This window comes from Misgurnus anguillicaudatus, chromosome 11 (assembly GCF_027580225.2).
Source record: "Misgurnus anguillicaudatus chromosome 11, ASM2758022v2, whole genome shotgun sequence".
Lineage (NCBI taxonomy): Eukaryota > Metazoa > Chordata > Actinopteri > Cypriniformes > Cobitidae > Misgurnus > Misgurnus anguillicaudatus.
In genome coordinates, this window is record NC_073347.2 from 10660409 (window position 1) to 10673577 (window position 13169).

General features: G+C 38.2%; 1 protein-coding gene and 1 long non-coding RNA gene across 2 annotated transcripts in view; both read left to right on the forward strand.

Annotated features, from left to right (window-relative positions):
* Positions 1 to 764: 764 nt before the first annotated feature.
* Positions 765 to 2677, forward strand: LOC141368791 (uncharacterized). Its single transcript, XR_012372102.1, has 3 exons — positions 765 to 1198; positions 1977 to 2149; positions 2283 to 2677. It is a non-coding gene; the product is annotated as an uncharacterized lncRNA (long non-coding RNA).
* A 455-nt stretch (positions 2678 to 3132) lies between these two features.
* Positions 3133 to 13169, forward strand: part of LOC129415546 (uncharacterized) — a 68185-nt gene continuing 58148 nt past the window's right edge. Inside the window, exon 1 of the mRNA XM_073873005.1 lies at positions 3133 to 3208. The gene's annotated coding sequence lies outside the window, so the exon portion shown is untranslated. The remainder of the gene's footprint in view (positions 3209 to 13169) is intronic.

The following is a 13169-nucleotide window of genomic DNA, read 5'->3' on the forward strand; positions in this document are numbered from 1 at the left end:
CTGCTGATCTGATACTGTAATGAAGATGAATGTATAATAACTGATTAAAAACTAAAATGTACAACTTTCAGTAAATAACTATGTACATGATTAGGACGTTTGTGTTGTAATAATGTACAGGGTAACTTCAGATATAAAAACGAAGACTTGTAAAGTGATGTTTTATCATTAAAATCTGATCGCGTCCATTGATTTTATGGAATGTTTGGGTATACCAACATGGCGGCGCGGTGGCTTCACAGTTGTGACGTCATGCGCAATCCAGTCATTTATTTAGATCAGTGATATAAAGGCTAGATGGCTCAAGGCGGAGTCCCTAACGGCATTACCTGGCGGCCATCTTACGACAGGGCGCTCGCTCAATCGTAGCATTGAGTTTAATGGTGCAGGTACTTTTGGATGACCATGGCTTGCTCGATTTTCTGCCGATTTTCAAACGGTTTGGGTTTTTACAAACGTTATTAACGTGGCTATAATTCTGGATGATTTAACAGGTTTCATGAATTTATTTTTTATTTTTAGTATAGGTATGCAGTGTCATAGGTACATCTTTGACGTTTATAACAAACCAAACCGTTTGAAAATCGGTAAAAAATTAAGCAAGTTATGGTCATTTAAAAGTACCTGCATCATTAAAACTCAATGCTACGAGTGAGCGAGCGCCCTGTCGTAAGATGGCCGCCAAAATGCGGACGTTGCACTCAATTGGCCAGCAGCGCGGACGAGCCATCTAGCCTTTATTCACCTTATTTTTCACGACAAGGGCGGCGCCATTTCGCTCATTTTGTCAACGTTCTTCCGGCCGCATAGACGATGAGCAGCTGAGGCAGTGACTGAAGGCGACGCGTTAAAGCTTAAAAAGCTCACCCGAGCGCATTTATGTTTCTTTCTTACCAATTTTAAGCCAACTGAGGAACACCCTTATCCCAAGGTTCGACTACGATGTAAAAAGGGGCGTGGCGGAATAAGGTGAATACATATCTATGGATAGGACGTCTATGACTCTGACTGTAGACTACCAATCAAATTGTCGGTCGCGACCGTAGACTACCAATCACAGGCCTCCGATCTCCGATAGTGGTTTCAGTGAGTGACGTGCGCGAGCATCTTATTTTCCTGTCAGTTTTTATCTAAACTGTTTTAAACGTGTTTTAACGTATTCGATCGGCAAAACATACTATACGAAAGTGAGAAAAAGGTAGGTCAACGTTACTTTTCCACAACGCGTCATATCTGGCATGATTTTACAGTACACATTTTTATACAGTATTACTTGTGATGTTGAGCAGATTTCTCAAATGAAAATGTAAGATATTTCAAATACTATCACTTTTTATAATACTAACTACTAGACAGAAATACTAGTAGTACACCGACTGTGCTTTTAAATAAAGCATTTAAAGTTCAGATTTTTACGTACAGTAACCTGTTGCCAACCCGGCCTTAAATCATACTAAGTAAATCGTAACTTCGATCAGCAATGGTTCGGTTATTATTATAAGATGATAGCTAAGTTGTCTGTTTTCTACCTTTACAAAAATTAACCATGGTTTTATTGTGGTTAGGTAAAAGTGTAGTAACCATGTTTTCTTTTTTGATGTATTAATTACTGGCAGCAAAAGCAATGGTTTTACTACACTAACCATGGTTTAAAGTTATTTTGCTGTTACTATGGTTTTACTACAGTACCATGTTTTTTTGTTGTTAATTTTCGTAGGGGTAGTTAAACCTGTATTTATCACAGGATAACAATTTCATTCTCATAGTAGGTGAATGCATTTTAAAAACTTGTTACTGATGTTATTGTTAATTTGATGTATGCTCATGGACTATACCTGTAATTAATCTTTACATGTATTAGTTGTAATAATGTTTGGCTAAAGGGAATACATTGCTAATTGGCTGGTGACAAAAAATCTTACAGCTGTGTCTTTAGTATCAGTGCATTTTGTCACCTTCAGTATGTTTTTTTACAGTGCACCTTGATATGGCGAAACCAGTATTCCCATTGCCCCAAAGGGTTGTCAGCGGGCCTTATTGGTGGCGACCAATGAGTCCCTTGGCTACAGATACAGAAGAATGAATTTTCCTCTGCCCCTCCTCAGCTGCTCAGTGATCTATTTACTCAACGTTACATTGGTCCAAACCTGTATGACTGACTTTCCTGTGTAAAACACAAAGATAGAGACACATACAAAAACATTTTTTGGTCTGTTCTGTTAATCACATGAACACTGTTTTAAATGAGTGTATTCACTTAGCGAGTGTCTCGTATCTTGCAGGTGGTGAAGAAACTGTCTGGAGAGGGCAAAGGCACATCGGAGTGGTTCACCAGCATAGCCAATGAGGATTCACAGATTGTCTCATTTGTTCTTACCTGTGAAGAATCCACGAGTGTCTGAAACCCATGTGTCAGGGAGTTATGGACCACTTTCACCAGGCCAATCAACTTGTGCCCAAGATCTTGTTCATTGGGCACAAGGCCCAACTGCTGTGGAGAGCTTATTCCAGATGTGTGAGGAGAATGGATCCATCGCTTTGTTGCAGCCATTCGTACCGACAGCTACTCAAAGTACGCAGTTCAACCGCGCAGACTTGGACCTGCTCATTAAAGCTGTCAGAGCAAAGAACCTGACAGTTTTTGACACAGTGACTGATGAAAACATGGTGTGTGACAATGTATTCAGGGAACAGCTGAATCACCATGTTCATAGAGTCACACTCGGGGCTCAGGAGACCTTCCGGCTCATCCAGATAGCTATAGATGAGCTCAAAGGTCCCGCTGGGCTAGACGAAAGCGGAGTCAGCCTCTATAAATCGGCAGGTAAATAATTGAATGCAATTATACAAAAAAGCACTTACGTACATATTAACTTTATTATCTGGTTGTCCTGTATACCGCAAAAAATAATAAATTAATAAATACATGAATAAACAAATAAATAGTATATTATTCATTTTCTATTGACGCGTGCATGCCAATCCCATTTTTAAAGATGTATTATGTTTTTTTTTACAGAAGCAGTAGATAGTGTGTGGGAAGGCCAGCAACGACACCTCGAGTGCATTCAGGATCCTCCAGGGATGAGTATGTACAGAGTGGCTCATAGGACCAACATCGACGGGGTGGACGTTTCATATTACAAATGCCTTCGTGGAAACAACAGCCTGGAGGGATTCCACAAATCTCTGCCTCACATGATACCAGGTAAAAGTAAAACAAATGCGCAACATGTTTTCAGACATTCTTTGCTTAACTTTATGTGATGCTCTGTAAAGATCAAGGCTTTGAACCGGTTCACAGAAACGAAACCAGAAACTTTCAAAAAATATATGTTCCGGAACAGAATCGTTTATTTAAAATAATGGTAACCGGTTAAAGCAACACCAAAGAGTTTTTTTACCTTCAAATAACGTTTCCAAAAAAGTTTCAGTCGTTCATCCACTCGAAACAGGGTGAACGGCACTTTCGCTTTGCAGCCCTCTATCGGCCAAAACCGCAGTAAAGAAGTTTCCAACCGTCGGGTCGCGGTCCTGTAGTTCGAGTGAACACTACAAAAACTTTTGCTTTACGGCAGACCTACAATCCAATCAGAGCCAGCTTTGCTGCAGTAGGCTAAATTATTTACGACAGTGGTAATGGACAATTCCGCTTCCAACCTGTAGGAATGTTACTGACGGCTGATGAAGTTTATCATGACTTTCCCACACACACGCGCGCATTCTCAACTTCTCTATCATGCTATATATGCACGTGTTTTGTAGTAACAATGTCATGCTGCGCTGGTTAGATTTGCGCGAGTAGATTACATACAAAGTCAAAGTGGTGCCCACCAATATTCCCTCTAAGCTGCGTGCGCATTTTTCAGACCGCACAAACTCTTTTTTTTCAGGGGTTAAACATCTGAGCATCAAAACGATGCAGGCTAGGTAATAAACATTTAAATATACAGAGATCATGTGACAACCAAGCCGGATGTACGTTAGAATATTTACATACAAGTATCCTAGGTTACTCTTGGCGTGCCCCGGCAAGCACAGAAGGCTACCATTGTAGCTGCCCCCTGGTTTTCTTAATAATAAGCAGAGAGTCTCTAACGGGTGTAATCATTTATTTTTCAGTCATCTGCATAAGCACCGTGAAAACTAAAAGTAAACACAAAAAGCTGGTTAAATAAACCTGATTGTAACATGGATTTATAAGTAACATAAGTTTATCACAGTGTATTTCCACATTAAATTACATTTAAAGACAAATAAAAAGGTACAAAATATAAACATTAGTATCATTGTGTTAACACGTGAAGCGTTTTTCAGACCACGCAAACAATTTGCAAAATAGACAATGACATAAATAAAGACTAAGGGCTCTATCTTACACCCGGCGCAATGCAGCGCAATGTGCGACACAAGTGTCATTTGCTAGTTTCCACCCTGCGCAATTATAATTTTCACGTTTAGCCCCGCATTGTTTCAATAGCAAATGCATTTGCGCCCCCTTTTGCGCCCATGGGCGTTCTGGTCTGAAAACGAGGTGTGTTCAGGCGCATTGTTGGCGCGTTGCTATTTTGAGGCAACTAAAATAGACTACGCCATTGACCAACAAAACCTGGTCTAAAGTCTAAAGTCAATGGCGCAATATGTTTTTTTGTTATTTAAAGAGGGCATTAGTAATATGCGCCTAAATGGGACGACAACGCGGGTTTGCTTAACACATACATGAATGCGCAGCAGCACAAAAACGCTTTTAAATATGAAAGATTAAAGGATTGAATGTAAAAGATTATTATTGAGTCTCTTGGACATAAATGAGGACTAATTATGAGACGTTAAGGTGCGAAGAGCTGCTTCACCTGTAGCCTGGTAAGTAAACAAATGCATCTGCTTTTAAATGTTTTTTTTTAAATGCTACCTTACGGATTTATTGTATATGATGACTCTGTACCTGTGGATATGGTGAGATGAGAAACATTTGTAAGTAATTCTTAAAAAATCTTGTGACGCTGTCCAAGTGCTGAAATGAGAGCCGTTTGTAAATTCTTTATCTCCTGTTTGTTACAAATAAAGTATTTTTAGAGTACAAACCTTTTCTTACATACTTGTAAATTATTTTTTTATGATATTGGATAGCCATACATTTAAAGCAATTAAAAGCCTGCTTTTTTACTTCCATGACTAAAATAAAACGGTTTTTAAAGGTTTTAATCCAAAAAAGAACGATTTCAATACAATTAAAAACAACACAATTATTTAACATTAATCTTAAACTGGGGATCTTCTTCCTCCGCTTAGTTTTTCAGTTTCAGTGGCGGAGCCAGAGGGGTGTCCAGGGTGGCACTGGACACCCTTGACACGTCACTGGCCACCCCGTGTGCCACCCCAAATTTAATGCGCTACTTTCACTTAATCGCTATGTTTATTTTCGACGTGCGGCAGCGCAGCACATTGTTAAAAACAAACATTATGAATATTAACCTTCCCTGCGGTCGTGGCGCAACTCTTTATTTTTCAATCACTGCGCAAAGAGACTTGGATTACTCTGCTGATTTTGGACATACAGATATGATTTATACATCATTTAAAACGTTAAAGTGTCATTTTTTTGTGTGTCTATAAAAACTGAATGTTGTGCTTTTCACAAAATTAAGAAAATATACATAATGCGCGATCTGTTATCTCTCCATCAGTGACGTCTTTTCAAAAACGCGTCAGAAAAATTACTGTAACTTAACGAATACTTTTCATACCATCAGAAGATAAATGTCATGTCTACATAATGCTTGGGAATCTCTTTAAAATGATGTAAGTGAAGTCGTACATTGCTAATACTACATGATTTCACCGTAAATGCTGGAAGTGTGGTAATTATCTTGTGGACTGAATCTAAGATTGCCAATTCTTTTTACAACAAAACCCAGCACCATGTTTTCATTCTTGACGTGATCTTTATAGGCTACTGTATGATTGTTAATTCGACTGGATTGCCACATTGAACCTGAAAGCGCGACGCGCATATCCGATAGTGCGCGTGCACAGCCAGAGCTTAAACGACTGTTCGCGTCTTTTTGGCTTAAAGGGCGTTTTGCAGGTAAAATTTTTCAACGAATTTGTGCAATTTGCTTGTTGATAATAAACATTTAAACTGTTATCCATTGTATTTTATGTTGTTGGGTATCACAAAACCCGAAAAAGTATGAAAAAGTACAGCAATTTGCAATGATTCTCCTTTCCCTCACAACGCACTGTATGACGTCACGCTGGGGAGAGAATTGACCAAAGCCGCCTTGAGAGCATTGAGAATGACTATAGAAAGACGAGTAAAGTACAGTTCTGATAGCGCAGATAATAGATAAATACATACATACATAGATAGATAGATAGATACATAGATAGATACATAGATAGATAGATAGATAGATAGACAGACAGACAGATAGATAGACAGACAGACAGACAGATGGATAGGCTAGTATAGAGAGATAGGCAGACAGCCAGATAGCATAAGGTTAGCATATCTTCGTGTAGAAAGTAAACAAACAATTAACATACTCGTGCATGCTGGCTTGAGGGGGTCCATGATCCTGCCTGAAATGGGTGTAACTTTATGCGATCTTCAGCACAAACGGTTTTGGCAGCATGTCTCTAATCCTGGAAGGTGAGTGAAGCACGTCACGTCTGTTCGCGGGGACCAGCGACCCAAACGCACTCACTTTCTTACAGCCAGTAGCGGAATGGCAATCGAGAGAGTCGGGACTTTCCCGGGCCGATCTGATAATAGTTATACATTTCGAGTTATATTAGCAACACCGTCTGGCGGCGTGATGTGCGCCGGTTCCCGCAGCCCGCTGGTCAAACTGTGCAGGCAGCCTCTCTGCTCAATAAAGTATATAAAAGTGCTCAACCTGTTCGGCAGGTCCAAACATGTACAGGATTGATAAAAATACGGTGATCAATGAGCGGTTCCTCCTCAAATGGCTTAGCCTGTCGTGATGTAAAAAGCCGCCGAACGCCTGTTTATTACAGTATGTATGCGGTCGGATCCGAGTATGCTGCAGCTGCTGACTGCTGCTGCATAAAATGATCGTGTGATTCGTTATAATCGCATAAACAATATAACAAAGCATCCTTTTATTTCACAAAACAATATATTTGAGATATTATTTGATAGACTAGTAAGTGTGGATTAAGGATGTTTAAAAAATCTCTAGCCTGGTGGTCAGGACATGAATGGATCAAATCAGCAGATTTGCGAAGTTTTATTTATCTCCACATATATCATAAATAATAATTATCATGGTAACTTTGCAGTATAACACATTATATATGTCCTACGATGTATATATGATTTCCAAATTATATAAGTAAGTATTAAACAGCAATAAATGTCTCATCTATCTCTATGGCTCTGGCTGAGTCTTTCTCCACTTCTCCCCAACGTGACGTCATCGCAGAATTGCGTTAAAAAAACCGTTAATACCAAAAACGTAAAAAAAGTGGTCTTTAAGACCATTTTTGAGACATTTTAAAAATTATACACATATCTTGAGTGATTTATGTACCCATTAATCGACAGTGGTGGTTAACCTGCAACATACACTTTAAACGGACAAATGCTCATATGTCAAAATAGCTGTCTTGGTGATTTTCATACTAAACATTTGGTTACTGTACGTCTTAAACGAATAAACATTTTATTGCATTCGGTCTTAGCCTAACCTGTTGAAGTCTCTCTGTCATTAAATATCAAAAGAAAAAAGAAAACTTTTGCATCTTCTGTATCTTCGTAAATAAAGATTAATCCAAACATCCTTTGTGTTGAGCTCTGCTATTTGAAGTAAGTTTAAGGTTTATCATGGAGTTTAGATTTCCTGATCTTTTGCTTCATTAAAGGGATAGTTCACAAAATGAAAATCCTGTCATCAATCCTGTTTTTCTTAACCTGTACGTACAGTATTTCTTTTTTCTGATGAACATAAAAGAAGATACTTTGATAAATGATGGTATGCACACAGCTGTAACCATAGGAATAAAAACAACATGATGGAATTCAATGGATATACCATTAATTGCCATCATTTATCAAAATATCTTCTTTTGTGTTTATTAAAATAAAATACAGGTTTAGAACAACATAAGGGTGAGTAAATGATGACAGAATTTTCATTTTTGGGTGAATCCCTCTAACAGACAGTAAATCAGATGTAAGAAATACAGTAGAAAGATTTAAAATTCACCCTTGTTTACATCTAATGCGATCAAAAGATGAATTTATGCTTTCTTGACACATGGTTACACGTCATTTTCTTTTATGGACTATGGACCCCCTAAAGTAGCTTTGGCCACCCCATTAAAAAGATTCTAGTTCCGCCACTGTTCAGTTTACAAAGTCCGTCATCTAAATAGGGATTAGACATAGCGCCAGCGCAACAGGCTTTTAAAGGGGATGAGAGCTGAGACTCTTATTGGTTTATTGCACGTTACGCCCGAAATACTCCCATTTCTCATTAAAAAAATTGTACCAATCCTTTTTGACCATGCGCTCGGCGCACAAACCATTTTTCCCGTTGTTAAATTAGCAAAAGTGGATTCGGACACGCCCATTTAGACGTTGCGCTGTGTGCTTTAGACAATGTGCTTAGATCGTTAAAATACGGCCCTAAGTTTCATAAACATAAAACACAAACTACACACCTCGTTCCGCTCACCAAAGGGTGCAAATCTTCAATGTGATGCTGCTTGCATTAATCGTTGACTTTGTAATCAAAAAAGCTTATTTTAGCGCTTCAGAGACGAGCAGACTCAGAGAAAACTTTTTGCCGCTATTCAGATTCCGGGGTTCACAGTCTCAACCAGGTTAAGAATTAACTTATTGAGATCGAGTGGCCACTTACAACCATGGCGAAGAGAAAGGCAGAGCCATGTCAATTTAATAGGCCTATAATTATTGTTTTCCACTTAAATGTTGTACCTACTGAAAAATGACTAAACATCTTGGATACTTTTATTTTTTATATATCTTTATCTGTCATAATAACCAGTGAACCAGTCATAATAACCTCTCTAAACCTTATTGAAACCAAAGATCCTTTAAGTTAAACTGTTTAAACAGTTTAGTTAAACAGTTAAGTTTAACTAAACTGAGTGGTAAAACACCATCATTAAAATGTTTCCAAAGTCCCACCATTATAAAGGATATTGAATAAATATCAACCTTGTAAACATTGATGCATTTGCTGTCATCTCTTTGAATCTCCTATGGCTAACGCAGGCTCGTGGTCATTTTCGGCAGGTCGTGTGGTTGCGAATTGCTCACAGTATTGAAATAAGCGCTCAGAAAAAAAAGAATTTGCTCAGTGATGAAAAAAATTAGAGGGAACATTGGTGCCCACTTAATAGAAAACTTAGAAGACTAAAGTATTTCTGTCACTCATCTAATAACATTATGTTAACTGGATAACACTGGATATAACTCATTGTATAGTTTAATAAAATAATGTATTTTGATTACACAAATCAAACCTATAGTGATTGTTTTACTAGCTGCTGACCATGTCGCTGATACAGTACTGTGTGTTGGGTAGCCTATCTTATGCCTAAAATTATTCAAGGAGGTTGATTCTTTTAACTTCCTTCAAAGTTTGATCAATTGTGCAAAATTACATTTGCAACAAATGGATATAGGGTGTCAAACTCATAGAATTGCATCATTTAAAGTTCAGACGCTCTTTTCAAAATATTTTGGGTCAACCTCTGGCACAGATTTAAAGCTGAAACTTATCAAATCCTATCAGAAGTCTAGAATGTCATTGAAACACACCAGTGGCTTTGCTGTCATCAGTAGTAAACATGTTACCACTCCCCACAGAGCCCCCACATAACAAATCATAATTTAGCCCCTGTATAGACATACACAACCAACCCAAAGCTGTAAACCTAGGGGAAACACTGAATATATTTGGTTAATTTGAGATAGCTACAGAGAGAGAGGAATCACCAAAATGCATAGACGGAAAGATGAAAGTAGAGCGGACAGACTGAGAAAATCCAGACAAAGATTGAGGGAGCCAAGAATACTTAAAAAAGGAAAGAGAACGAAATCAGAAACGCAGGGAAGAAGGGATGCTGAAAAGTATCAAAGAATTATCTGACAGGGAGCAAAGAAATGTCAGAAAAGAATGGAGGAAAAGACAGGACAAACACAGGAAGATGGTTAAAAGACAGTTCTGTGTGTATAGTTCTTTTTAGGGATCGACCGATATGGATTTTTTTAGTGCCAATACCGATTTTTGATTCATCAGCCTTAGCCGATGACCGATACAGGCTGCCGATTTTCTTGAGCCGATACTGCTTTTGCTCACTCAGTTTACATTATAAATGTCTCAATTTAAAAAAGTAACATTTATTGAACTTAAAAAACTATATTTAACAAATATGGTTTTCTATACAGAGATATCGGTATCGGCCATAACAGACAAGGGTCATATCGGTTATCGGTATCGGCCAAAATTTTCACATCGGTGCATTACTAATGTATGTATGTATGTGCCATTCTGCTGAATTAGTGCAAATTGACACTTCAAAACTTCTTGAAAAAGTGTGTTTTTTCCTGCAATCTTTGTAGTCATAAACATTGTAGAACATCTAAGGAACACTAATCTACTGATTGGACACTTTAGTTTCCTAGCATGTTTTTATACAGTTTCGAAATGTTTTCTCTCCCCAAAAATGTGTCACTACTGAACTAATGATATAAACATTAGGTTTTTAATAGCCTATTTAGATTTCCTTTACATTAACCTTCTAAATATATTTTTTTAATTTTTTTAAAGACAGTTTCATGGTTATATTGATTAGAAATATAATTTTAACAAAACTATAAGAGTGGTTCATCAAATTAAATGATAATCAAATAAAGAGCTATTTTCCAAAACACTTTTTTTACTTTTGTAATTTATTCCAGAAATGACTGATTGGGCACCTTTACCCATGTGTAAAATGTCATCAGTTAGCTGATTGATATGTTAAGCTTATTCTTTGTAAGCTTTGGGATGCTTATTTTTTAAGTGGGTGATCAAATTGGTTGTGTTGAACAATTTGTCCCGAACTCCCCCTCGTATCACCCGGCCCTCACTCTCATTGCATACAGCAGCAGGGGTGTCCAGACTTTTTGTGTGGTGATCTACTTTTAAAATGATAAAGCCGACAAGATCTACATGCTAAAAACACTTTAAATGCGTGGACTATACTGCATATATCTCTACATTAGATTTAGGGCTGTCACCATTACTCTATTTTTTGAGGAGTTAAAAAATCCTGGAGTTCATGTCGAGTACTGTTTAAAATAGCGGAGATAAGGTTTAGTAAAACAAACTAGAAAGAAAATGACAATAGTATCAGAAGCATATAATTCAGCACAATGCTGCAGCTCTCTCTCTCTCGCGCGCGCTCTCGCTCTCTCTCCCTCCCTCCCTCGTTCGCTCGGGCGCGCGCGCGCGCACACACACACACACACACACACACACACACACACACACACACACACCGGGCGCGTGCATCAGCTGCATGAAGGCAAGAATGCGATTGCATCCTGGTAAATTTCGGAAGTTTACACGACTATGCTGCAGCGGGCAGGCATAAGATTTATGAAAACACATTTGAGAAGAAAAGCACAGCAACTCAAAAAGACTTGTGTGTTTCACAATTACTCTAAGACAGGGGTGTCCAGACTTTTAGCCGACAAGTTGTACATGCTAAAAACACTTTAAATGCATGGACTATACTGCATATATCTCTACATTGGATTTAGGGCTGTCACCATTACTCTATTTTTTTGAGGAGTTTAAAAAAATCCTGGAGTACATGTCGAGTATTGTTTAAAATAGCGGAGATACGGTTTAGTAAAAAAAACTAGAAAGAAAATGACAATTGAAGCAGCATATAAATCAGCACAACGCTGCCGCTCTCTCTCCCTCATTCGCTCGCTCGCTCGCGCGCGGGCACAAACACTGGGCGCATGCACTGCCTGCATAAATGCGATGCGATTAAATTTCGGAAGTTTACACGACTGAGCTACAGCGGGCAGCAGAGCACGTGAGTGAAGCAGAGCGGTGTGACGCTCCGCTAAATATTTCGCTCTACTGTTCAAGCACGCCACTCAGTCGCTCACCGCCCAAGCAAGCGCTCCGTTAAGTTTCCGCTCACGCTCGCAAATAAACCAGATCCCGCTCCGACATAAATTTTTTTTTAGTAAGCCTAATTGTTTTCTGTACTGACGTTCTTGGATAATTGCATTTAATTAAAGTATTAGCTGATAAATCCCAGTTATGTACAGTTGTGTGTTGGCTATTAGACCTAGTTTAACTGATACGGAGCTCCGGATATAATTAAAATTAACAAATTGTTTCCACGACATCCACATGTTTTACTAATTTTATTTTAAGTAATAATAAATGTAATAAGTAATTATGAAATATTATAATAATTCGTTCCCCTTATGAGAAAGATTAACAAACTATACTGTTATATAAATATATTATTTAAAAAAAACTAAAATAAATAGGGCTTGGGCGCCGCGTTGCATTCTGGGACGTGGCGGCCATGTTGGTGGCCTCGCGAATGTAATCATACAGCAAGTTGAACGAGGAGAAGCGGCAGAGTTGGGAGAATTAAAAGAAAGAAAAAAGATGTTAAAATCCGGAAAAGTATGTGTAATTTACTGGGATACCTTAAACAGGGAAGCAGGGACATGTGTATGTGGACAAAATCGGAACTATTAACGGTTGGGATCCATATGAAAAAAGAGTCATTTAAAATAACAGCGTGGTTGTTGTAAGAGCACGATTTCACGCCAATCTGTAAGCAAAGTCACGTATGACCTAGCTTCACAACTAGCTTAGTTAATGCAGCAGTTTTTGCTGTCAGCAGAGGGATAGCAACAGAAAGATGAATGTTGAAATGTTCCCGTATTTTGGGCGAGTAAACCGGGACATTTCCCTTATATTCAATGTTGACTTAAGCTATATAAATTAATATTCAGATGTTATACTTCACTGTCGTATATATAAATGTCATTTATATGTCATGTATACACATTACTGAGGGGTTGAGGTTAATGTTTGGTTTCCGATATTGAATAAAACATAATGAAGTTTTGTTCTTATCTGTCATTT